The sequence below is a fragment of the Antechinus flavipes genome, chromosome 3 (genome assembly GCF_016432865.1).
Source record: "Antechinus flavipes isolate AdamAnt ecotype Samford, QLD, Australia chromosome 3, AdamAnt_v2, whole genome shotgun sequence".
NCBI lineage: Eukaryota > Metazoa > Chordata > Mammalia > Dasyuromorphia > Dasyuridae > Antechinus > Antechinus flavipes.
Genome location: NC_067400.1, coordinates 478,679,643 through 478,706,903, shown reverse-complemented (window position 1 = coordinate 478,706,903; position 27,261 = coordinate 478,679,643). Strand labels below are relative to the sequence as shown.

Below are 27,261 nucleotides of genomic sequence, written 5' to 3'. Positions count from 1 at the left end.
AAAATGACAACTTCACAGAAATGATTTCACCTTCATAGATTTTATTGACACTGAGCACAGCTGGGAGCAAAAGACATTTTGGAGGGGTCTACTCGATTTGCTCTTCTCCATTTCCTTTGCCAGCTTTGAAAGAGGCTTTTAACATCATTTGGATATCCAAAGTCTGGATCTGGGACCATTCCACAAAATGGGAATTGCAAAGGAATGGCAGATGAAAAAGAAATCCCAAGTTGGCTAGAAACCTTCATCTATTTCCACATTATCGAGTTGGGCTTGAGCGTGTGCATGTTTTCCTTCAGGAGATGGATCATAGGTAACGTTTGTCAAATGAACAATTTTGTTCCCAAATCAGTAGCTCTGGGTCCCATCCCTCCTGCAGAATTAAGCTGGGGCAATGCTGATTACACTAATTGCCGGTGGGATATGATTTCAACATATCCCTGCACAGCTGTTTTCATGCTGGTGTTGGAATTTGGCACTCAGTCACTTCCCTTATTGTCTGATATCCATGCCTGCCATTAGGGGAAGAAGAATAAGGGAACACAGTTCTCAGGAGAGAACAGCAATAACATTTCACTTTCTTACAAACAAACACAATACTGCTCCCCCTCCCACAATTTCCCTCAAACCACCCACAAACTAACTCAGATAAATACCTTTTCAGACATCCAGCAAATGGCTCTTCTCCTATAATTTCCCTCCCTCTAAAAATCGTGATGGGGTTATATCTGATGCCCCGGAATGTCCATCATGCATTTATTTTATACAGCTCAGCGCTAGGCTGCAATTAGCAAAGGTAACACTAATTAGGTTTTACATTGTAATATGTGTCCCTCTAAACTTAAGTCATAGCATTTTAAGCTTCTAATGATTGCAAGGTCATTTTGCTATTCTTCATAATAGCCTGGATGCTAATGAGTGCATTTAGTATGCATGGGGATGCCCCTGTTTTCTCATGGGGGTTATTAGCATTTATCTGGGACACTTTACTTAAATTGTTGCTGAGCATATAACCTAGGAGGTACCATTGAAACAGTAGCCTGAAGTGTGGGGGTTTCAGACTCCAGTAAAATAGAGCCTAGGGGCTGTAGTGTTGATGGTTTCATTAAAAGATTGCTCAGTTTCCTTATTTTGAAGGACTTATTTGTCTGTTTCTGATATGATAATGGCTGCATATTCTTTCCCCCAATTTCCCTAAAAATTCTTCCTTCCAAATAACCACTTACTGTTTCTTCCCACCATTAAAATATCATTCATCATTGGACTTATCCTTTACTAAAATCCTAAGTGAATGCATCATTTGGTTTGGAAATGATATAGGTCCCTGAAGACTCAGTCAGTAGAGAGCATATTCTAAAAGTTCCTATCCAATTGGAAAATCTTCAGATGAGGGTTGGATATGGATTATGGGTTTAGCCATTCAGGACAGGTCTAGCTGTTTGGAGATTATTGGCCATTAGACAATGGATTTTTATTATTTTTTACTTTTGGTCAGAATATCTCATAAAGCTTGCCTATGGTCTAATAAGTCACAGAAGAAGGATTGTAATCTACTTTGGTGGAGGGAATATCTAAACTCATGGAATCACAAACTTTTTGGAATTTTCAAGCATCGTTGACCTATATACCATATTTTTATTTAATGTTTTAATCAGGCAAGAGAATGTAAACTCCTAGAAAGCATTTATTTATTAATTCATTTCTCTCTGTGTGTCTCTGTCTCTGTGTATCTCTCTTTTTTCTCATTTTTACAGAGAAGTTTGCAAATAGTAGGCACCAAATAAAAGTTTGTTACCATGTTGCTGCTAGTAGTATCTCCTGGATGTATTTTCCTAGATCTGTGTTGACCAAAAAGATGATAATAATTAGTAGAGAGCAGGATTCATTCACATTTATGCAGTTCCCTCCATAAAATGCCTAGCACAGCATTGTATACACAAGGTATCAAAGACCTGTGTGTCTTGTGACAAAGTTCTGATTCAAATGGAAGAGGTAAATATGTTCTATTTTTGTGTGTGTTGTGGAGAAGAGTTCAAGAAGGGGAGAAATGATAAAAAGCGTTATTGTGAAATAAATCCACATGTTATGACGATATAACAGTGAGGGAGAAGCCTTTTTAACTTCAAGCTGATCTGCCTTCTCCAAAGATGAAGGAATTTATACATGGCACTAAATATACCAAAGAATCAACTCATTCACTTATACATACATGGTCCTAATCTCGACAAGTTTACAGGACAGAGGGAATAAATAGTAAGCTTGAAGGTTCTCAGGAGACTCTTAATCTATATATGTTATCCATTTTTTTATCATCCATACACATACTTTATAAATGGAAACATGATAATAGAGAGAATGTTGGGCTTGGAGTCAAGAAGAGCTGCTGTTCAAATTCTTTCTATGATATTTATTAGCTGAGTAGCCTTGGGAAAGTCATTTAACCTATAAGTCCTTTAGGCAACTCCCTAGAATTCCTTTAGATAATTCAGTGAACAATTTTCAACTGGGAGTTAGGAAAACCCAAGACTGATTCTCACCAAGACATCTTCTAGGTTTGTGACCATGGGTGTTACTTAGCCTCTTTAAATCTGATCTTTATCTGCAAAATGGGCTTAATAACAGCACCTACCTCACAGAATCATTGTGAAGATCAAACAAGTTAATATAGATACACACACATATAGTACTTTGCAAACTTTAAAGTGTTAAGTAACTGCCATAATTATAACTATTATTACTAATGGATCAAATGAGACAATATTTTTAAAGCACTTAGCACAGTGTCTGGCACACAGGAGGCAGTTAATAAATGCTTATTCCCTTACCCCACTAAGTTATGGATGGACTGTCATCTGCTTTGAAGGAGAGATTGCGCATATTAGGAATTCTTCATTGACAAAATCAAAGGCAGTAATTCATATATGTTGTGCTATTATTAAATCCATTTTACAGATGCATATCTGGTGACCCCTGAGACTTCCTCAAAGCCTTCCTTCTTGTACCAATAATGAGACTCTCCAAGAGTCCCAGACCACAAATTAAGAAATAATGCCAATAATCTCAGAAGAGGCAGAATATTTCCTACATCCCAAAGGTCTAAGGATGAAAGAGCATATACAAATGTTACATAGGCTTCTCGTACTCATGAAGTACCATGGGGGAAGAGAATGGGGTATAAAGGCACCTCCCTGAAAATCTCTTCTAGAGCTAGTCTGAGATTAATTGGAAGCATACTGGGGCAGAGTTGGGGATGGGAGGGTGGAGGGAAGTGTGAGATGGTAGAATATCCCTAACTGCAGTCACTTGGGCAAGCTGCCACAGACCCCAGGGACGGTACACCATTTATAGCATAAGCTTAATACATTGTAAAGAGAAGAAGCTTCAGTGGATTTGTCAGTGGAGTGAACAGTACATTCTCATAGCCAGATAATGCAGAAATAAAGTGCATTTGTAACAGACAACAAAAGGATTATCCCCCATTCATTTCAAAGCACCCTTCATTCCACTCAGGGATTACATTTTTCTTTACTTATCTTGCAAATTTTTTTCTTCTTCCTGAAGACTCATGGTTTATGGCAAAAACCAAACTGTGGCTGGTCCCTTTAAATGTACTGATTATGGTGTTGGCAAGGGAACAATAGACATTCCCAAGGATACTAGGGGTTCCCTGATCAATTGCTTGGAGACAGGGTATCGAAGGGACTAACTCCACACTGCCAAATGATGTCCTCTCATGGTCAAAGTGAAGGGCAGAATTGGAGTGAGTTGGGGTTAGAAATTATATCACAAAGAAGCAGGATCTTCAGAACAATGCAGAATTAAGCAGGTCTCTTTGAACCTAACCTAAACAAAAAGGCCTCCTTAAGGTCAAGGTGTAGGACCCTCACATATCCCTGAAGCTTTCCATTGATGCCTATCAAGATGTTTCAAAGTATCACTGATGGTCACAGATGAGAGTTCTGAAGGGGAAAAGCACCACAAGGCTGAGAAATAGTCTGCAATGCATTGGGGAGATGGAAAAAAGGGAGCAGATGTCCTGGAAAAATGCCACAGATTGCATTGGATCCTGCCCACTGACTCATTCTGTTGGCAGGAGAAGTCAAGTGAACTGATTGCTGCAACTCTGCTCAAGCCCCCCAATTAAAAGGTTGCTTGGGCAAGATGGTGATTCCATTCACTCGAGTATCCCCTTGCACTTACCTCATGCAGCTATAACTAGTTTTTGGAATTTATTGTTGTGTGCTTATGTCTTATTCATAGATAGATGGCTTTCCTCTCCCTTCATAGTTCTCCTCAAGGGAACCCATTTCCTGTGCTCTGATTAATCATATTCTCTGCATCCAGTGGGAGCTTTAGTAAGAAAAAATTTACCAGTGATTTTCATTGTATGTCATTTCTGCCTTGTTCCTTTCTGTTTTTCAGATTGCACTGAGACACAGAGATCTAAGAAGAGGACAAAGATGGGGGTGTTCAAGACTACTGATGTTGTTGAGACTTTAGAAACTTTCAGGTTAGTAGTCATGAACTCTTCTTATCTTAGATTTCCTTCCTTCCTTCCTTCCCTTCCTCTTTTTCCTCCTCTTCCTCCTCCTTCTTCTTTTCCTCCTCCTCCTCCTCTTCCTCCTCCTCCTCCTCCTCCTCCTCCCATTCTCCTTCTTATTTTAAAATTCCCATGTATATACATTACAAAACCCCTTGCATTTGTGAACTATGGAATTTTATAGAATTTTATACTTTATGAATCTGAATCATTGCAGATTCATGGCAAAAGCAAAAGTCATCTTGGGTCATTGACAGTCATCTTGACTTTTGTCTTGCACTAGACTTTGATGACTCTGGAGGGGGGAGCAAAGTTGACCAATTTGTATAGTTCCACCTCTCTTAACTCTAATTTACCTTGTTACATTAATTTCCAAAGTGGCAAATAATCCTTGGATTATTTGATGAGGTTTGTAATGGGCAGACGCTATTTTTTTTTTTTTTTACCATTGAGGGAGGAGCACAACAAAATATTAATAGTTCACACTTGCATTGCATCCAAAGCATTTTATATATACCATTTCTTTTGATTTTCTCAATTGGTAGAGTGTATTATTGTTCCCATTTTACAATAGAAGAAACTGAGCCTGAAACATTAAGTGACTTGCTCATGGCAATGAGCCAATCCTATCTCAGGATAGGATTTGAGATAGAATTTGAATCTAGGTCTTCTTGACTCCTAGTCCAGGGATCCATACATTATATTATACTAGCTCTGAATTGCTTCATAGGAAAAGAAAAAATTCCCTAGTGTCCACTTATTTAGGGGTGGGAGAAATGAATTCACAGCATGTCATTAGCTAGGTTCTTCTATCAGGCAGCAAGCCCCAGCCCAGCCCTTCTCTGCATCCTGCCTATGGAGATAACAGTGAATCCCTGATTCCACAGGGGGTTAAATTCACAGCTTCCTCCTGTTTCCTGATAACAGGGTCATTAGGGTATTTTTATTTCTCCTCTTTCTCTCTCTGTGTTGCACAATACCACATCAAAAATACATTTGCAGTGGAACTTATTTTCTGAAGATGGATAATTTGGTTAAATCTCTTCCACTCTGGTTTCATCTCCAGTTTCAGATGAGCAGCAGTACAACATGCAGGAGCAAAAGCCCATTTTATTCTCATGAAAAAGAATTTAATGACCCTCTGATATAAAATTGATTCTCCGATAAGATGACACTTGTGGGCTACTCTAACAGAAACATTAAACCCAGTGAGTTTGACTATACACACTGCAATGGACTACCTCAGATAGGGAGCTGTGATGGGAGGAAACAGGTCTGCCTTTACCTCAGATGGACATGGGGGCTTAGAGAAACATAAATTGATCCATTTCCTGACCTGAAAGACTTTCATTGATGGACTCATTGTGTTGCAGTAACAAATAAGAACAAACAATGGAGGCTTGAGGGGTGGGAAGTGAATCCCAATAAAAGTGTATCCCTTCCACATTCAACTTTCCTCTTTGTAATTTTGATATATTATAACCCAACATAAGAAATTAAATGGGAATTTGCGGGGAATTTTGCAGAAGCTGCTGATGACATGCAAAGGCCAATATTTAACCCAAGTTTACAATAAACACCCCAGAAAAGAAAATTAAAAAATTTGGGTTCCTTCTCTGGTATGAAGAGAGGGCTAAAATTTTTATGTGAATTTTCCAGGTTGTGAGGAATGTCATGCCCCTAAATCCTGGGATGTGGAAAGGATAAATATATATCTCAGAAATACAGAATATCTCAGGAAGTCTAGACCAAAGTCTCTATTTCCCCTAAATCTCCAGCCTACTCCATGATTCCGGCCCAAGGAATTAGGAAAGCCAGGGTTTGAAATTTTACCTCTGACACATATTAGCTGTGTGACAATGGGCAAATAAAATCACTTACTCTCCTCAAGCCTCAGTGTGCTCATTTCTAAAGTGGAGATAATAAAATCTCTAGCACCTACCTCCCAGAATTGTTGTTAGGTTCAAATGATCTATGTGAAGCACTTTGCTAACTTGAGAGTGCTATATACATGTCAGAAATTAATCTCTTTGTGACTGATACCATGTCATCTGAGATATGTTGCAGATGATATCAATGTTGATATACATGATAGAGGTCTTGCTGATCACCACTCATCTCAAAAAAAAAAATCTAAAAGCCACCTTGCTTTCTTTGTTCTTTCTTTTTTGCTATGTGCCAATTAGTAGGATACCCAGCTATAAGAAAAGGCTAAGATGAAATAGCTTTAATGCTTTCAAAAGGAGGGAAAGGATCTCTCTTCTTCCTGAGCTCCATGTGGCTGCAGGTAACAAAGGCTACCACATGTTGCAAGGCCAATTAAAGTCAATTATAAAGTAACTGACCCAAAGGGTGGGAGCATTTCCAGAAGAATTTGCTCCAGTCTTGTAAAATGGAGATTTCTTCCATGCACATTTCTAATTTGGGAAGGGGTATTGACTTTTCAGCTCCTGTGTAATGATCATCTGGAGGCACTGATCAAAAGCAGGTGCTGCCTACATGAATTCTTTATAGATTGCCACTCCTGATGGACACAGAGCTGTCTAAGAAGATGGGATGGAGGCCATCAAAGTCATTTGCATTTATAAAATCTGACCCAGTATCCATTAAACATAAATCTCCAGTAATGGGAGCAGAGAATAAAGGAATACCCTGACTAATTGACAAGGCCAAAAAGAGATAAGATTCTGAATCCTGAGATGCTGCCTATTCTCCAATGGAAATTATACCCGCTTTTCACCAGTTGAAATTAAGGAGTAAAAGCAGGGTTATCACCCAAAGCTCAGCAGACTTCGGAAGAAAAATTTTACTTTGTGATCCACCATAGATGCCCATCTCCAACAATGGGCTTGTCCAGTTCCTTTTGTCCCCATTTCCGGGGTTCTGGGAGCTAAAGTTTTGGAAAGTATTAAAAATAGGGAGTCAACATGGGGTTAGTAGAGAAATCTTTCTTACTTCAAGTCTAGCACTCTGAATTCAAATCTTGCCAAAGATACATAGTAGATGTATACCACGGTAGACCACTTAAGTTCTCTGTATTCTGAAAAATGGAAAGCACATCTATTACATGGGATTGTTTTTAAGATCAAATGAGATAAGGGGCAAAGGAAAAGGAACAAGAATTTATTAAGCACCTCCTATGTGCTAGGAACTGTGCTAATGATTTTATATAGCTATTATCAATACTAAATGTAGGACATTAATGGTTTTAAAATTTTTATTTTCTTGTCTTTTTTCTCAATATTATTTTTCTAAATACATGTAAAGATAGTTTTAAACATTCATTTTTGTAAGATTTTGTGTTCCAATTTTTTTCTCTCTTCTCTTACCTCTCTCTTCCCCAAGACAGCAAAAAAATCTCATGTAGGTTTTATATATATATATATATATACATATATATACATATACTTTAAATATATGTTTATATTTGTCATGTTGTACAAGAAAAATCAGACCAAAAGGTAAAAAAAACACAAGAAAGAAAAGTAAAACAAAAGAAAGGTGAAAATACTATGTTTCAATCCACATTTAGTCTCCATAGTTTTCTCTCTGGATTCAGATGACACTTTTCCAGAAGTCCTCAAACTTTTTAAATAGGGGGCCAGTTCACTGTCCTTCAGACTGTTGGAGAGCTGGACTATAGTAAAAACAAAAACTTTGTTTTGTAGGACTTTAAATAAAAAAACTTCATAGCCCTGGGTGAGGAGGATAAATGTCCTCAGCTGCTGTATCTGGCCCTGACTGTAGTTTGAGGACCCCTGCATAAAACTTGTTGTTACAATGTTCTCTTGATTCTATCACTTCATCCAGCATCAGTTCACATAAGTCTTCCCAGGCTTTTCTGAAATTAGCTTGCTCATCATTTTTTATAGAACAATAGTATTCCATTGCATTCACATATGTAGAGGATTATTGTATAGATAGTAGCAGCCTAATATAGTTGATACAGAGTCATTCTTGGAGTCATAATCCATGAAGTCATGTCCTTCCTCCCACTCACACTGGCCGTGTGACTATCAGGAAGTTACTTAGGCTAACCCAGTGACCCAGACAACTCTAAGTTACAGGGTAGATATTGATCTGTGTTGGTAGGAGGTTCTTCTTTGAGGGTTCCTCTATACCAAGTCTGGACCAAAAAATTATGATATTATTTAAATAATTCTTATTCATTAAGTTGAACCCTGACTACTTCTTATAATTCTAGGAATCACTGGTCTATATGATGTCAGACATACTCATACTCCAAAATATAAGCTACTAAATTCTATGAATCAGCTTCTCTTGAGTTCTTAGATATATCTTTCAATTCAAAAATGCTTCCAAACCCAGTCAAATTATTATCATTATTGTTATTTGGACTCAATCAGGTTTAAGTGACTTGCCTAGGGTTACTTATCTAGTAGGTGTATGAGGCTGGATTTGAACTCAAATTCTCCCATTTTAGGACTGGTACTCTATCCATTATATTATATATATAATATATAATAATATATATAATATATATAATAATATAAGCTTATATTATATAGCTGCCTCTAAAATTCAGTATGAAAGGAATATTTCAAAGGAAGCTGAATTCATGACTAGTATTTGAAAACTGGAGCAAAATTAACAAGTAAAATTCCTCAGAGACATATAGATGTTGACTCTCTTTAGAGATTCTTAATGTCCCAATATCCTTTGCAATGACCCTTTCCTAGTTGGAATTGTACTTTTCAAATACAGGGACATAGCTTGGCTATAGAATGACAAAATCTCTGTTGATTGATTATCAGGTAGTTCAGTGAACAAATCTTGCTAAGTGTTTGCAAGATGATGTTATGTTGACAAAGCAACCTAATGATAGATTGGTTTCTCTTATGATTTTTTACCATTGATTTTGCATTCAATTGTTGTTTATTTTGTACCTATTTCAGGTTCTGTGGCTATCCAGCCCAATCCAATATACATTCATTAAGTTCCTATTAAGTACAAAGGATCATGCTAAAGACAAAAATGAAAATAATCCCTGCTTTCAATGAGCTTGGATTGTAGAGAATGTTAGTGAGAGGCATCTGAACTAATATGGGACTTTGTGTCTATATGCACATATGTATTTGTGTAGTCCCAACTTGGAGGCAATAATAGAGCACTAAAGAAATAGCTAGTCAGTTAGTTATTGAGAGTGTTTAGCCTTCAGGCAAAAATCCTTCTTGGTCTGGATGACCATGTGTAAATAGTCACCACAGCTGGGGTCTAGAATTGCCCAAAGCTTTTTTTTGACTACAGAGATTTTCCTGAATGGAGACTGTGAAGAGAAATAGAACTAGGAATGCCAATAGCAGAAGCACCACGGAGAATATTGGCAGGGACGTGACAGGAATTAATAGTCCCTTTCCAATATTCTCCCATTCCTTTCTATAAAGGGTTAATCAAAAAAGTAATTAAACAATGATTTCTTTATAAGTGCTGGACTTCTGAGGCCTGTTTTCTCTGTTGGAAGAAAAAAATAGATTTAAGATAATGGCCCTATTCTCCTCAGAATAAATTAAGCTTAGAGATAAAGAATTCTATTACTAATGCCTTTCAGCAAAGCCCAGGCATCCTTTAAAGTAAAACTTTAAAGCATAATGTGCCGTGATCTTGTTGAAATCTTTCCTGTAATGATATTTAAGTGATGGGCAAGGGTATCAATGGTCCAGGCAAAGTATTGATTGTATATCTTCAGGGCTATTGAGCCCTTTCAGAGTAACTTCTTTTGAGGGAATGTATTCCACTTATTTAAGAACACTTTCAAAACAGTTGTAAGCAACTGATTATTCTGGGAAGCCATGACAAAAAAGAGAGAAACTTGGGAAGGGGAGAGAGAGAAAGAGCCTGGAGGAAGCTGGAAGAACAATCAATGAAAGATATGGAAATGTGGGACAAACATTTAAGCTTTGGAATGGGAGAGCTGGCCAACCTAAAGGACATGCCTCCAGCTGAATATTCTCTTTGGTGCTAAAATTCTCATCATTTTTTCTTTTCTTTCCAGGGAGAGTTGACAAGATGTAATCTTCACACTGATGACAAAGAGATGCCTTCTTTCTCCCAGGAGTTTCTTACAGAGGAACCAGACAGGCACTGGCCTGAAAATTCTGCACCTTCAGCAAACACCCTTCTGATCTCTTGGGAAGCTAATATTGCTAAAGAGTCAGAAGAAAGTATAAGGATGGCTCATGGATAGGAATAAACTAGTTAGTAGGCAACAGTACTGTAGGAGGCCACCTGGGATCTCTGTGGTCTAGCTGACATATTTCAGTGGTGCCAAAGTACTGGATTCCTCATCTTCTCAAGCAAATGAACTGCAAGTACCATTCACAGCACTTCATTCAGGAAGGCAACAATGACCAACAATCCATAGGGAGTGAATACAGAGTAGAAATGCTGGTCAAAGGTGGCTTAGTTGTTTCATAAGGTAGCTTAGTAGCAAGTAAAGGACATGCATTTATAGTCAGCTTCATTTGTATTTAACTATATTTGATTTAACTGCTTTTAAGACAGAAAACTTGGATCTTATCTTTTACTTTAAATACTTTGATAAGTCTTGTGGGATTTTTAGAATGGACTTACTGATTATAGTACTCACAGAGTACCTCACAGAGATTCTAGATTTTGTCTACTGTCATAAGGGAGCTCTATAAACAACTCTATCATCATTTAAAATTATATCTAAATCTAGTCTCTTTCTCTTTCTTTCTACCTTTAGCTATAAAAGATGAATTACAAGCTCAGTGTTCATGTCTTAAAGGATCTTAATATTCCAGGATCCTGAGAGGCAAAGCATTTATTAAGTGCTTACTATGTGCGACATCGTTAAGCTGCTAGTGATACAAATATAGGAAAGCAAATCAATTCTTGCCCTCAAAGGAGCTTATACAAAGGGCAGTTAGAAACTTGTGGCTCATAGACTATCAAGTTGCCTAGCAAGGGGAATAAAGATGATGAGGATGGCTATGTATAAATTGTATGATTTGTCAGTGGAAGAAATCTTGAGGATCTTTTTATTAGAGTTTTGACTAAGCTAGCAGTAGTGTTAATATCCTAGGAAAGAAAGGAGAGCTTTTAGCTACTGGAAGTAATAGCTGTTCTAGAGAGGACTGACTAGGGAAATGTGATTTGTGGCTTCCATTCAGGACTATAAGCTTTTCCCAGACTCCTTGCCTACCACGAAAAGAACCCAATAACCAATCCCAGGCAAAAATAGGGGAAGACAAAGTAATCTGAAATATCTATTATAATGCCCTTCCCTTTCCTTTACTCCATTGACAATGACTCAATATTCACTGTGCATCTAAGTGAGTTATGAGGGAATTAAAAGACAGAGTGATCATCAGAGGGCACTGGTTATCTAATTTTGGGGGTCTTTGGAACTTATCATTTTTATTGCTAATAAGGGATATGACATCTTCTGGTTTGGGTCCATCTTCTTGGGTTGGCTGCATCTAGCTTATATTTGGAACTGATTATTCCTCTCAGGGTGCCAGGATTTCCACCACCACCCCAACTCCAACTCTTTCTTTATTCACCAAGTGAGAGCAAAAGTTGCCCAGCATCTCATGACCTCCTGAAAAGAGGAAAAATCTAGTATCCTTATTCTCTCGGCAATATAGTAAATTTCCACTTTTTTTTTCTTTTTCCTGGTCTAATTATTTCTAAAATAATAGCTATGGTGGGAGTACTCTCTCTTCTGCGAATATGCTTTTGATTTAAAGAATTATTTTACAAAAAAAAATTAATGCTGGAAGCCCTGTTTGCTACATTTAGGGGGAAAACAAAATTCCCTCTGCAATTACCATTCTGTAAGAACTTTGGACTCCCCCCCTTTTTGGGATAACAATGCCCGGATCATAGTTACACAATTATTAAGAAGAGGCCACTTCAATTCAACCCTCCGTAGATACAATGTCTGTGGCAGTGTTTAATTAGAGATTAAAGCAGAGGAATTGAATAATTGGGCTTGCTAATGAATTTGAAAGCACAGCAAAGCTAAGAGAATGGAGCATTTTTTCCCTCCTGGCTTTTCTTTTCTTTCCTCTCTCCCCCTCTTTTCCATTTCCCATTTTCAACGAACTTCTGACCTCAACTGCTAACCATTTTTTTTTAAGTAATGATAACTCTTGTCTATATATTGGTATCTTCCTTCATGGCAGCTATACTCTCTGCTTTGTTTCTGGAGACATTCCATTTTGAGGATTTATGGTAGAAAGAGGAATCCAAGATTGTAGGAAGATGGTAGTGGTAAGAATGAGGTATATTAGACTACCAACAGCTTCTGTGAATACTTGAGTAGGTCATCATGACAATGGATGTTACTTATTGGGAAGGTAAAGAAACAATGTATATGAAAAAGATGTTATCTGCATTCAGAGAAAGAATTGATACATTATGTATAACACACATATATAGTATGTTTATATTATGTGCATATGTTTGTAAGTGTGTATATATGAATGCATGTATGTATATACTTATATGTGTCTGTGGTGGTCAACAGTCTCTAGAGTGGGATGGCGAGGGAGAGAGAGGGAGGAAAAAAAATAAAATTACATAACTTTGGTATATGTTTGTAGGGATAACAAGTTGTACATGATGGATTTGCAGTTTCATGTGCAATAATTTTTTTTTATTGTGCTGTGTCTTTAGAAATGCTTCTTTTATTCCATGAATTAAAAATAAATAAATTGCAAAAAAAGAGATAGAATGTAAAACCAAAGAGAAAGAATTAGAGGAAAACCCTTTCTTCTCCATCTAGCGCCATCACCACCCCCAGAGAGAGTGGGTTCATTCTGGAGTCATTCAAGTTGGGATCAGGGTGGCCTCAGTAGTCCTGGCGCAGCCTTGGTCCATTGGTTTACCCTTGAGTGGACACAATTTTTCATAATGTGACTTGAGAGCTGACCTGAAGTCCATCCCAAATGGGTCATGTCGAAGGCAGAAAGAAAACTGCCTCTCTCTAACATAAGAGCTTTGCCTTTTACATCTTCTCCCTTAAAGAAAGATAAAATATTTAGGGCTATTTTTATCATGTGGATACTGTACTTTGGATGATACATTTCAAGCCTCATTTGGCACAAAATCGAGATGGTCTAAGTCAACATTCAAGGTAAATGTCTGTATGTTTATGGCCAAAGGCCCTCAAATGTTATTATTTGCTACTTTGCTGCTTCTGGTTAAATTGAGTATCGTCTGTTTACTGCATCTTAAACTCCAATCAGACTGATGGCTGGCAGAGAGCTTATAGCCAAAAAAAGGAACTTCATTGGAAGCAATAACTGGGTAACAGGCTTTTGGTCACCAAGTCTTTTATGAATAAGAGGTCATTTCTAATAACATTGGCCTAAAACTTCTTAGCCCTGTGTCTATGCTCAGCTACTGATGGCTTTTCAATGACTACTCTAAATATATGCTCATGACAAGGTGAAAAGAAATAATCTATCTTATAAAACACTTTTTATTTGGGCCAAGAAAAGCTCTTCTTTCTCTCCTGCTTAATTCACTCACAGATTTTGAGTAAAGAAGAGAAAGAAGAGGGGCTATGTATAATATAAATATCCAGTCTTATGGACTTCAGTTAGCTGTGCCTTATTTGTATTGGCCATGTGTTAACTCAGGGTGTTTAATGTCAATTTGCAACAATGATGTACCCTCAAGACTGGCAGTTTCCAAAAGGGAAGTGAGCATAGTAGGCTTTCTTTGCACAGTATCAATTAGAATGACACTGGAATCTTCTATTGGGTGCAGAGTAAATAGATGATGATAGTGATAGTGGGCAGTTAGGTGGTATGGTGGCTAGAGTACCAAGCCTGGAGTTAGGAAGACTCATCTTCAGACACTAGCTGTGTGACTCTAGTCAAGTCACTTAATTCAGTTTACTTTAGTTCCTCATCTATAAAATGAGCTGGAGAAGGAAATGGCAAAGCATTCTAGTATCTTTGCCAAGAAAACCCCAAATGGGATCACAAAGAATTTGGCATGACCAAAACAACTGAACAACTATAAAGTGATTATGATCACAGGTAAGAATAATAACTCTGTATTTTTTTGCTAATACAGAAGTGACCCTGAGCTCGCCAAAAATTAGAGCAATGGAGTCTGAGCTCTAACATGTCTGTCAAGCTCAGCAGACTTTAAATATAGGCCTAGTGACCAAAAATAGCACGTCTATTTTAAACAATATTCAAAGACCAGCTTAGTTAAGTTGAGAGCCTTGCTACTAAACAGGATGCAAAGTAATGAATTTTTTTTGATGGTTATCTCTCAAAAAACCACATAAATTATAGCATGACTGCAACTTGTGTTACTGTTTGGACAGAATCCCACTGAAAATCCTAAAGGTAATGATAATAGCTCCCATATCTATCACACTTTAAGGTTTACAAAATGTATTTCCTCACAAAAAAATCTTATTATATAAAAAGGCCAAAAGTATTATCATTCCCATTTTACTGATTAGGAAACTGAGGATCAGAGAAATGAACAAACTTATTAAGGGAGACTGTACATGCTTTAACACTTTGATGATTGTGATCCTTTCGGTGATATATACTGAAATTCATCAGTGTGTTCCCATCTTGTGCATCTTTTCTTTTGCTTTTTTAAAACAATATTATTTTATTTTTCCAAATACATGCAAAGATAGTTTTCAGTATCTACCTTTGCAAAACTCTGTGCTTTGAATTTTTCTCCCTCTTTTCCCCTCCCTCCCCAAGACAGTCAACAACCCAATATAGGTTAAACATGTGAAATTTTAAAAATATATTTCCATATTCATCAAGATGTGCAAAAAAAAAAAAAAAACCAGCTCAAAAGGGGAAAAAACACAGGAAAGAAAAAATAAACAAGAAAAGGTGAAAATACTATGCTTTGATTCACATTCAGTCTCTATAGTTCTCTCTATGGATGCGGATGTCTCTTTCTGTTGCAAATCTGGGCATCTTTTCTTCATATTCTCCTAGAAATCCTTATCTAGGTAAATCTTGTGCCAGCCATCGCGGTCATACAATTAACCCAAATTAACAGAAGAATGGCGTAAAGTGTGTTTAAGCATTCAACTCACTAAATAAAGTTAAAGCTCAGTTGTGCTGTAATACGCCCTAGTAGGAGAGTTTGTCTACTCATCTTGCCAAAGACCTTCCTTTAACTTTCCTCCTGTCTTGCACATACATAAAGTCCAGACCATCTCTCTCTTATGTTTTATTCTCCTTACCTGACTGGCCCATCATTTTCTGTGTCATCTATTTCTCAAGGGACTTCCTATGTGATTCTTCCTTAATATAACTGCTTATTTGTAAGTTGCATCCTGTATTTATGACACATAAAGGGCAGAAAAACTCATTATGCCAAACTTTTCTCCTAGTTACCTTCAGATGAATGCCTGATGAAATAAGAGGCTGAAAAAAAAGAATAGGAGGCTGCACAGTGAGGTGGAAACATTCTTGGACTAGAATTCAGGAGATTTGGACTCTGGCACAACTAAACACCAGTCAATGGGCAAATCTTTGCAGCGCACTGGGGTGCATGTTTTAGATGTAGAACAAGGTAGTTGTTCTGTATCAGTGGTTATCAAACATTTTGGTTTCAAGATATCTTTATATTCTTAAAACTCTATTGAGGACAAGAGACCATAAAAAAAGGGAAAAGGATTCACATATTCAAAAATGTTTGTAGCAGCCATTTTTGTAGTGGCAAGAAACTAGAAACTAACTGGATTCCCATCAATTGTAGAATGGCTAAATAAGTTATGGTATATGAATGTTATGTAATATTATTGTTCTATAAGAAACGACCAGCAGGATGATTTCAGAGAAGTCTGAAGAGACTTACATGAACTGATGCTGAGTAAAATGAATAGACTCAAGAGAACATTGCACATCGTAACAAGAAGATTACATGATGATCAATTCTGATGGACATGGCTCTTTTCAACAATGAGGTTATTCAGGCCAATTCCAATGGTCTTGAGAGAACCATCTGCATCCAGAGGGAACACTGTGGAGACTGAGTGTGGATCACAATACAGTATTTGTCCTTTTTTGTTGTTGTTTGCTTGCATTTTGTTTTCTTTTTTAATTTTTTCCTCTTTGATCTGCTTTTATGTGCAGAATGGTAATTGTGGAAATATGTCTAGAAAAATTATACATGTTTAACATATAATTGATTACTTGCTGTCTAAGGAAGGGGTTGGATTGGAAGAGAGGGAGGAAAAAATTAGGAACATAAGGTTTTGCAAGGATGAATGTTGAAATATGTATATATTTTGAAAATAAAAAAGCTTTAAAAAAAAGAAAAAATTATTAAGGATCCCCCTTCCTCAAAGAGTTTTTGCTTGTGGGTGATATCCACTTTTATTTACCATTTTAGAAATTAATTGAATGTACTCCAAAAATCAATTCCCACTATCCATTTGTGATCTTTTTTTTTTTAAAGTTACCTTTGAATTAGCAATGGGAAGCCAATGCATAATCACAATGTTGCCCCTTCTGTTCACTGATACTGTTCATTCATAGATAAGGTATAGAGTCAGTGTAGTATGGTAGAAAGAGAACTGAATTGGATTTGGGGGTCAGAAAATTTGAGTTCAAATTCTGTCTGTGTGATCTATGGCAAATTATTTAACTTCTTCCATCCTCTACTTTTTCCTCTGTAAGGGTAGAAGGCTAAATAAAGATTGCTTCCCATTCAAGAATCAACCTTTGTTTTTGTTTTTGAACTTATTTTTTCCTAGAAGGCAATTTCCAGTATTGTGATGAAATACTACTGTGCTATATAATGAGCAGAATGGTCTCAGAAAAACCTAGAAAGACTTAAATGAACATCTGATATAGAATGAAGTGAAGTGTTGCCATCAGATCATAGGATTGTAAACTGATTATGATATTATATTATTATTTTTATTTTATTATTTTAAATTATTATTTTTAATTTTTTGGGAGTGCTAGGCAATTGGAGTTAAGTGATTTGCCCAAGGTCACACAGCTAGAAAGTGTTACAGGTCTGAGGCCAGATTGAACTCAGGTCCTCCTGACTTCAGGGTCACTCTATATTCACTGTGCCATTTAACTACCTCAGATTATAAAATTATAATTGAGTTTTTAGAGACTTAGAACTTTAAGGCACAGAGATGTGGCTCAGATATCAACTCTTCCAGTCTGGTACATATGATGGGTGTTTTAAGAATCTCAAAGTTGGAAAGCCACAGGCCATTTGTCCAACTTATGCTTGGACAAGGACTCACTTTACAACATAGTTGACAAGTGGTAAATCTTGCCTTTGCTTGCAAAATGTTACTGAGACAAATCTACTGTCTCTAATTTTTATGAGTTATATTTGTTAGAATAATGACATTATTTCAACCAGAGGCCAATAACTGAGGTTTCAAACAGAACACTGTCATGATGTAGTAGAATAAAGAACTACATTTGGAGTTAGAGGGGTATGGTTGAATCTTAGCTCTAAAACTTGGTATTTCTGTAACCTTTAGCAAGTGCCTTTAATAAATAATTTTGGGTCTTGGTTTCCTTATCTGTTCATCAAAGGGACCATTCAGAATAATTTCTAAGGTCCTTTTTATCTCTAAATCCTATAATTGCAATCCTTGCATGATCTGGAACAAATCAAGTTATACCTCAGTTTCCTCACTGGCAAAATATTGTTTCCTAATGAAATGTGAAGATCATCAGTTAATTCTCATTCAACCACTTGGCAAGTGAGCAAGAGATTTCTTTCAGATGGGAACTGCCAATAGTGGTGGACATTTGTGGCCTTCACTTGCCCTTCTTCCTTGGGGGAGTGAAAGAGGAGGTTCTCATATTCTGGGGAACTTGCTTCACTTCTGACCTGAAGCCCTTCAGAGCCTCCCCCAGCCCACTGAAGCTGAATGTGATTCTGAGTGCTAAAATGCATCTTGCCATTGACTAATCTGTCTGGCTGTTAGCCCTTAACAAAACACCAGAGACACAATTTGAAATGGAGTTATCACCCACCTCACAGCACTACAACAGGGAGCCCTATCTGTCCAGCTGTCAATCTGGGTTGGACTGCTAATGAGCACACAGCTGAGATGCTGTAGCCAGGGCAGGACTTCTCAAAGAGCCTGAGATGTTACCTGGATCCAAGCACAATTCCGGGAGTAGCATATAAATGTCAGAAAGCGTGGTGGAGATAAAACAGGCTGACAGACAGAGCAATCCTGTTTGGAGTTTGTATACAGAGTTGTCAGTTCAGGTCTCCAGGTCAAAAATCATTTTATCTGCTAAACCATATGCTTTGTAGAACAAAAACACCAGGCGGACTTCAAGAGGGAAGGTTTGTGAAGCTCCAAATCACAATGTGGTTGTAGCCAGACCAATTTTGTCTCTGAATTTACTCAAAGCTTTTCTTTTTTTCTCTCTCTTTTCATTCTCAATTTCTTTTAAGATTTCTTCAGGCATTCTTTTAGCCAGCTGATCACTCCAGACACAGAATCTCAAAGAACTTGATGCAAAAACCCCAGGAGATCAGACACATAGACTTGTGTTGCTCCCAGAGAAGCCTGACAAACATCATCTCCTTTGCTTTCCTAGATTGGAACAAGGATCATTAGTTCCATTTCACAGATAGCAAAACTGAGGTTTAGGAAAAAAAGAAGCGTCGGAGACAAGGGCCCCTTCAGAGAGAAGAGGACAACACCCTTCCTGCAGCTAAGGGTGGCTGTGGAGGGAATAATGAAATGGGAGTCATGAGACCCACATTCTAATCCCAGATTCATTCAATTCCTATATGATCTTGGTGAGCGAGTTACTTTTTTTTAACCTTCCTTCTTTCCTTCCTTCCTTCCCTTCTTCCTTCCTTCCTTTCTTCCTTCCTTCCTTCTTTCCTTGTTTCCTTCCTTCCTTTCTTACTTCTTCCCTTTATTCTCTTCTCTCTCTCTCTCTCTCTCTCTCTCTCTCTCTCTCTCTCCCTTTCTTTCTTATTTTCACAAAATGACTAAGATGGAAATGTTTACATGAATGCACATTCATGACCTATATCAAATTGCTGACCATCTCAGGGAAAGGGGAAGGAAGGGAGGGAGGGATAGAATTTGGAACTTATAGCTTAAAAATGTTAAAAATTGTTTTTACATGGGAAATAAAGTATTATTGAAATATTATGATAACTGTGGTGGTGTTCAAAATTTTCTGGTCATGTCTGATTTTTTCTGATCCCATTTGCCATTTGGCAAAGATATTAGAGTGATTTCCCATTTTCTTCTCCAGATTATTTTATAAATGCGGAAACTGAGGCAAGGATTAAGTGTCTGAGATCACATTTGAATTCAGATCTTCCTGACTCCAGGTCAAGTGCTCTATGCACTGTAATACCTAGCTACCTTTTTTGATAACTGTATTTTGAAATAATTGATTTTCTTTATAATCCCATCAGTTTTATTTCATACATTCAAAAACTATCTCAAGAAGGGGTCCAAAGGTTTCATGAAACTGCCAAAAGCGTCCATGATTTGAAAAAGCGCACAGCTCCTGGCCCTTTTTAATACTACTACTACTATATGATTATTTCTGTAGTACTTTATGCTATTTCATCTTACTGTTTTCAGAATGCATTATATTATATTCAATAATGCTTAAAAATTGGCATAAGAAATTAAACTTTGTTGCCCTGAACATGTAATGGAATGTAAGTCCTAAAAGCTTACATTCCTTGCAAGTTCTATGGCTATTCTAGGATTCTCAAATATGTGACCCAGTTTGATCTCCTTAGAATGCTATTCAACTTGAACTCTAGGATTCTTATACCCTGCTGGCTGGGCCTTCTGGGAATCAAATAACTTGTGATGGCAGGAAATTGAAAGTCTTGCAAGTTCTTACTCTGATCTTTAGAAGGAAAAGACTGGAACAGAGAATGAGGGATGTCACTGGGTATGGGTTTGTGGCAGGAAGGAGTCACAAATAATTTAGAAATCAAAAAATCAAGAAAATAGGCAAATGGGAAAAGGAGAAGAAGAGGAATAAAGTTTTTTTCCAGGACAAATAAGGAATAAAAAAAGTTTTTTGGGGTGATTTCCTCCCTGTTGTTAATTTGTTGTTGTTTTTTTTCAGTCATGTCCGACTTAGGAATTTTCTTGATAGAGATACTGTGGTGGCTTGCCATTTCATTTCCTTGTCCAGGTCATTTTATAGATGAGGAAGGTAAGGTACACAGAATTAAATGACTTGCCCAGAGAAACACAGCTAGTAAGTTTCTGAGGTCATATTTGAATTTAGGAAGATTAGTCTGCCTGCCTCCAGGACAGGAACTCTATCCACTGAGCCATCACTATCATCCATAAGGAAATAAAAAATTCTGTCCTAATACTGGATCCACTTCAATTAAGGGCATTATCATGTCCATATTGACAGAGAGGCTGCCTCCTCCATAACTTTTCAGTTGAACTCTTCTCCTTAAAATTTCAAGTTTCCAGCTTCAATCTGCTCTGTGTAATATAGCAAGTATCACCCATTAAGTTCCTGAGCCGCCCATGTCCCTGCTTAAATTGCTCCTGCCCATCTGTAACCACTACCTGAGGATTTCATGGCCTCCTGTTTCCTTGCCTCACTAACTCTAATAGGCATAATTTCTCAAGAGGCAAATCTATTCTTCATCTTCCCTCAGAATAAGCTGTCCCATCCTTCAAATAGCATCTCAATTCTTTTCCTTGTTGAGAACCTTGAAATCACCTTTTTTGGGAAAGTTTCCCCCTATTAAACCTTAACCATTCAACCCCCAGAAAATTTGAAGAGAAAACTGAGGTTCAGAAGGGTGAGACACTATTAAAAACAGCAGAAGCTTCTGTTGCTTGTCCCCTAAACTAAAGGCAATAGCTTCATAATTCATCTTCCCATCTTCATCTCTCCCTCTTAAATCTATCTTTTCATTGCTACCCATGAAAAATTCCTTGTCAAGCCTATAATTCAAAACTTTCAGTGGTTCCCCATTGCCTATCAAAATAAAGTACCTACCTTGTACCTATCTTATCATTCAAGGCTAGCCCTCTTCTATATGGTTCCAATGACCCATTCTAATCTCAATTCCCATCATTTACCTCCCTTCCCATCCTCTATGATTCAATTGCCATTTCCAACTTCAAAGTTTAACTTCTATAGGAAATCTTCATTGATATTGCTCCCTTCCAAGTATAGGGTCTTTCCTTCTCCAGATTTCTCAAAGCATTTTGTTTAAATCTCTGTCTGTCCTTTGCATTTATCCTAATGCCCTTAATACTACAGTTCTTATTTGTTCATGTGCCTTTTGTCCCTTTCATTTTTTTTTAATTCTGAGGTACAAGAGTCCATGTCCCACCTATTTTTGTATCCCTAGAGCCTAGCATGGTGCTATTTAGAATGGTAGGTGCTTAATAAATGTTTGTCAACTTAAATATCTATGAGAAAAGAGCCAGGACTGAGTCAGGCTTGTTGCTATGAGTTCAGATAGACAATTTGGGCTGATTTTAATGGCTGATTTTATATATGTATAATCTTTTACAACCACTGGAACTGCTGCTTTGCAGTCTTAACAAATTGCTGGCTTTCCATTCCTCTACCCCTGTCATCTTCAGTTAATGCAGGGTCCATTAGGACTTGAGAAACTTATTATTGCAATAAAAAATACATCCTATCCATATCACAGACCATATATCTGAATCTTGCATAACATCCTCACAGGAATTAATCCATATTTTAAGCAAGTGTTTTTTAATAGTGATGCCTTAGTCCCATCCTGATTTATTTTCATGGATGCTAAAGCAACAATAGCTAAGGATTACTACAAAATCAGGATTCTGACTATTTTATGTTTGTAAAGTATAAATAGTGACCAATCTCCACATACGACTCCCTTAACAAGTAGAACATTGGCTTTGAAGTCAGAGTCTGACTTTGAATGTCGGTTACCTATGTAATCTTGGCCAAATCATTTTGCCTCTGAACCTCAGTTTCCCTTTGTATAAAAGAAAGGGTTTGATTTGATGGACTATAGGATCCTTTCTAGTTCTAAATTGTGGATACTGTGTCCAGAAGCAAGTAAACCAGAATAGCAAGAATGTGGCCACATAAAGCCTACTTGAAGGAATTGGTTATAGATTAGAGAAGACTTGGGGAGCACAATAGTAATTGTCAATATCTGATGATTATCTTGGAAGAGGAGTTTGACTTGCTCTGAGACATAAGGGGAAACATTTTGGTAGAAGTTAGCAGGAGGTAGAATTTAACTCACTTTAAGGACAAATCTAACAATACAAAATTTTCAAAACAGAATTGGCTGCCTCTGGAGTTATTGAATTCTCTATCACTAGAAGTCTTCAAGAAGCAGCTGAAAGGCCATTTATCAGGGACATGGCAAGAATGATTCATGCTTTAAGTAAGGGCTGAATTAAGTGTCCAAAGTTGGAATGAGCTACCCCAGAAGGTTGTGAATTCTTCAAGCAAAAACAAATGGGACATCAGTTGCTAGAAGGGAATTTTGATAGTGTTTGGGTTGGGATGGATGGTCTCTGAAGTTTCTTCCTATTCAGAGAATTTGTGACCTCTTGTTCTCTTACAACTCTGGAATTTTATGATTCTTATTCCCAGATCACCAGGATTACAGTCAGGATGTCTCACAAGACTAGAACACTCTTCCTTTCCTTCCTCTTCTTATAATCCCTAATTTTCTTCAAGACTCAGATTAAATGCCACTGTCTATAAAAATCTTTGCTAATTTCTTGGCTGTTACCTACTTCCCCACAAAAATCACTTTGCATCTATTTGGTATATTTGTAAATTTCATCTTCCCTGGCTAGAATGTAAGTTTCTTGAAGGGATTGTCTTGTTTTCATTGTTTTTTCTATTCCCTAAACCTAGAATTATATCTGTCATCTAGTAAGTGATTAATTCCAATACCACTAACACATACTAACAGTACACAAGAAGTATATACATTATTAAGTCATAATTCAGGATCTAAAGCAGGGGTCCTCAAACTATGGCCCGCGGGCCAGATGCAGCAGCTGAGGACGATTATCCCCCTCACCCAGGGCTATGAAGTTTCTTTATTTAAAGGTCCACAAAACAAAGTTTTTGTTTTTACTATAGTCCGGCCCTCCAACAGTCTGAGGGACAGTGAATTGGCCCCCTATTTAAAAAGTTTGAGGACTCCTGATCTAGAGAGTTTAATTACATATGCTTCTTGGAGGTAGTGGACTAGACCAGCAGATATCTGATACAAATGAATACAAATTATATGAATGATTCCTAATCAGATGTGGGGATAAAGTGGATCAAATAGTAGATGGTGGAGGATTCTGGGCTAATCCACTACCATCCTATGTCAACTAGCAGAAATCTCAGGGGAATTGGGACATAGATATCGAATTTTGATGATCAAGAGAATTGAGATATGGTACTTCCAAAGGAGTGAAATAGGAGAATTCATGAGTGAGAAAGGGGTGCTATAATTGGTTGGGACACACTGAGGCTGCCAAATATAGAGCAAGATAACTGTTCTGGTGGGCAACTAGATGGCACAGTGGACATATCACTGGGCTGGGAGGCCAGGAAGATTTGAATTCAAATCCAATCTCAGACACTTAGTAGCTCAGGGACCCTAGGCAAGTCACTTAACCCTGTTTGCTTCAGTTTCCTTATCTATAAAATGAGCTAGAGAAGAAAATGTCAAACTACTTTGGCCAATCTTTGCCAAGAACCATCCCCATGGGGTCATAAAGGTTGGACACAAATGAAATAACTCAACAACAACTACAACTGGCAATCAGGAGACTATGATTTGAGTCTCAGCTGTGTCACTTCTGAGCAGTATGATCTTTTACAAATCAATTTAACTTCCTATGATTTATTTTCTCATCTGTACAATGAGAGCTGGATTTGATGAGTTCTAAGCATTCTTCTAGTTCTAATGTACTAATGTACAATTATATTCTGTGATGCTAAGAAAGGAGGAGGACATGGTGGAGATACACATGATCTATTTCTCAATTTTATCTAGGTTTGGTCCCAAACATGTCATCATCTGAGCCTCTCCACAAAAGTGTCTGTCTTAGAAGATCTGATATCAAACATTCCACTCATGTCAAAACAACCAGACTTTGGTCATGGATAAGCTGGTGGACAGAGCTGGATCATACTATTGAGAACTGAAACAAATTTCAGGGATCTTTCTTTGATGTCCTCTTTTCACAAATGTGGAAACTGAAACCCATAAACATAGACTGACTTGCCCCATCATCCACATAATAAATAGCAGAGCCTAGAATTAAATCTAGATCCTCAAACACCAAATCTTGTGCTCTTTCTCCTGCACCAAAAATAGCATCATTGTCTGCCATCTCTTGTTGTCATTCCTGTTTGTCAGGCTAGAAAGTGGCATTTATTATCTTAAGGATTTCTCCCAAGGCTTTCCATGCTTTTTCAATCTAGAAAGTTTCTTTGCTTGTCCATCATTCACAATATGTCTCTTTTTTATGCTTTACAGTGTTATGTTCAGTCGGAAATGACCCTCTATTTCAATTTCCTTTCTGTCACAACGATCACAAAGTGTCTGGGTAACTGTGATATTCTCTGATGAAAATCATAATAATGACAGTTGACACAGATAATGATTTGATAAATACCTCCCCACTTGCTTTGCATATAATATCCAGGATGCACTCATAATTTCCTCCATAATGCCTTACATGGTATCCTTGGAGGTAACAATTATTTCCCCTTAGTTTTCATATAGCACTTTTGTACTGTAGCCATCTAATACACTTATTATAAAATGATCTATTGCTATCATTTTTATGGGTATAGTCATCTTTATGCTCCTAATTTATTACTTTTCTTATTGCCCTAAAACATTTTAAGTTCCATGAAGGCAAGTATTGTGTCTGCACACATTAAATACTTAAAATATTTTGGGGCGATTTAATGACATAGATAGGGGGATCCAATATCACTTGTCCTATTTTGTGATATTAGATAGAAGGAGATTTAATAAAATCCTACTGTAATGATTCATCTTGCATGGAGATAACCTTGAGTTCTCAAAGCCAAATATTCCAAGAGCTTAAGCTGAGAGGGCTTTGAGTCCAAGTCAGATTGTCATTGAGGAACAGACTAGCAAAGTTTGGAACTATTCAATTCCAGCAGGTTGTCTATAAGGTAATTAAAGAAAAATTAATTAAGAATGAAGGAATTGTCTACATGGGTGGAGAAATACTCACATTGGAGAAAATCATACAATAAATCAGGACAAAGACATTTTGGTTTAGTCCTGGTTCTGTTAAGGTTTTGTGATTTTACTCAATCTATTTCACCTTTTTGAGTCTTGACCTTCTTATCCACAAAATGGAGATAATATCATTGGTTCTACTTATCCCATAGGTTTTTGTGAGGAATGTGATTTGTAAACCTTAAATTGTTATATAACCCTGAGCAACTGCTCCTACCATTACTCTCTAAGCATCAGTTTCCTTGTCTGTGAAAGGAGTAACCTCACAGGATTGTTCTCATGAGGAGAAAATTTAACAGTTTAGTAAATGACAAATTCCTATACAAGTGTTATGTAATGTAACTAATTCTAGAATTTTCAATCATCGTGGCAAGAATAGTTAGGGGAGAGAGAGACTATAAAGATAATCAAGGGGATTCTCTCTATAACTTAAATCAAAGGTTCTTAATCTCAGCTCTACAGAACCCCAAAGGGTTTCTAAATAGATTTAAGCAGTTCATGGATGGGAAAATTTATTTCAATTCAATAAACATTTATTAAGCATCAACCATGTATCAGAGTGAAGACCTTAGCTTAAAAAGACTAATGTCTTCCACTGTATCCAGGGCTATCTCCAGTTGTTCTGATCTATATCTTGCCACTAGATGTTGCCACAGATGGTTCCAGAGGGAAAAGTGAGGCAGATAACCTTGCACAGCCCTTCCACACTTAAATCTAATTCATTTGCATGTCATGGCATACCCTCCCTGATATCGTGGTTCTCTTCAATAATAAAGGACAAACAATAACAACCACACTGTGCTAAATTCTGGGGATACAAAAAGAAGCAAAAACCAGCCCTTGGTTTCAAAGAGTTTGCAATCTAATGGGGGAATGAGTGCAAACAATTATAAACAAAATAAGCTATATACAGAATACATAGAAAATAATTAAAGGATGGAAAGTGATGTAATTAAGAGGAGTTGGGAAGGCTTCCTATAGGAGGTGGTACTTTAGTTGCAACTTAAAAGAAGCCAACAAAGAAAAAAATTACATCTTTATTTTTAGTAGCTAAAATTTCTAACTGAATTCTAACACTTCCTTCAATTATAAATATAAGCAACAACTCACAATAGTGTTAGGTTTCAAGAAACTGCCATAAAAGGTCCACACCACCCAAATAAGTTAGGAACTCCTATACTTAATTATGCCCTGAAAGGTATTGACTTTATTTAGGCCAGTCAGGACTAACAGTGACTCTCTTGACTGTGTCTTCCAAGTTGAACTGATCCCACCCCCCAAACTTGCAGCTGCATGGGGCGGTAATGACAAGTCCTGGACTTTATCAGTTCTTCCTCTGTGGGGGAGAAAGTCACTGCTTGTGATCGGAAGGAGGTGGATCGGAAGAGAAAGAGAAGGGGGGAAAGGGGGCCAAAAGGAAACGTGGAGATCCAAGGAATGACAGAGATAGGGTAATGATGGTACTCTTCATAATGATA

The 27,261-nt window shown here is 37.3% G+C and overlaps 1 protein-coding gene and 1 long non-coding RNA gene across 3 annotated transcripts in view; one reads left to right on the top strand and one right to left on the bottom strand.

The window, feature by feature from the left end:
- The window catches only part of KIRREL3 (kirre like nephrin family adhesion molecule 3), a 771,808-nt gene that overhangs the window by 632,505 nt on the left and 112,042 nt on the right, over positions 1 to 27,261 (bottom strand). The gene's annotated exons all lie outside the window — the stretch shown is intronic.
- Positions 2,862 to 11,009, top strand: LOC127554818 (uncharacterized). The gene is made up of 2 exons (XR_007952075.1): positions 2,862 to 4,510; positions 10,554 to 11,009. It is a non-coding gene; the product is annotated as an uncharacterized LOC127554818 (long non-coding RNA).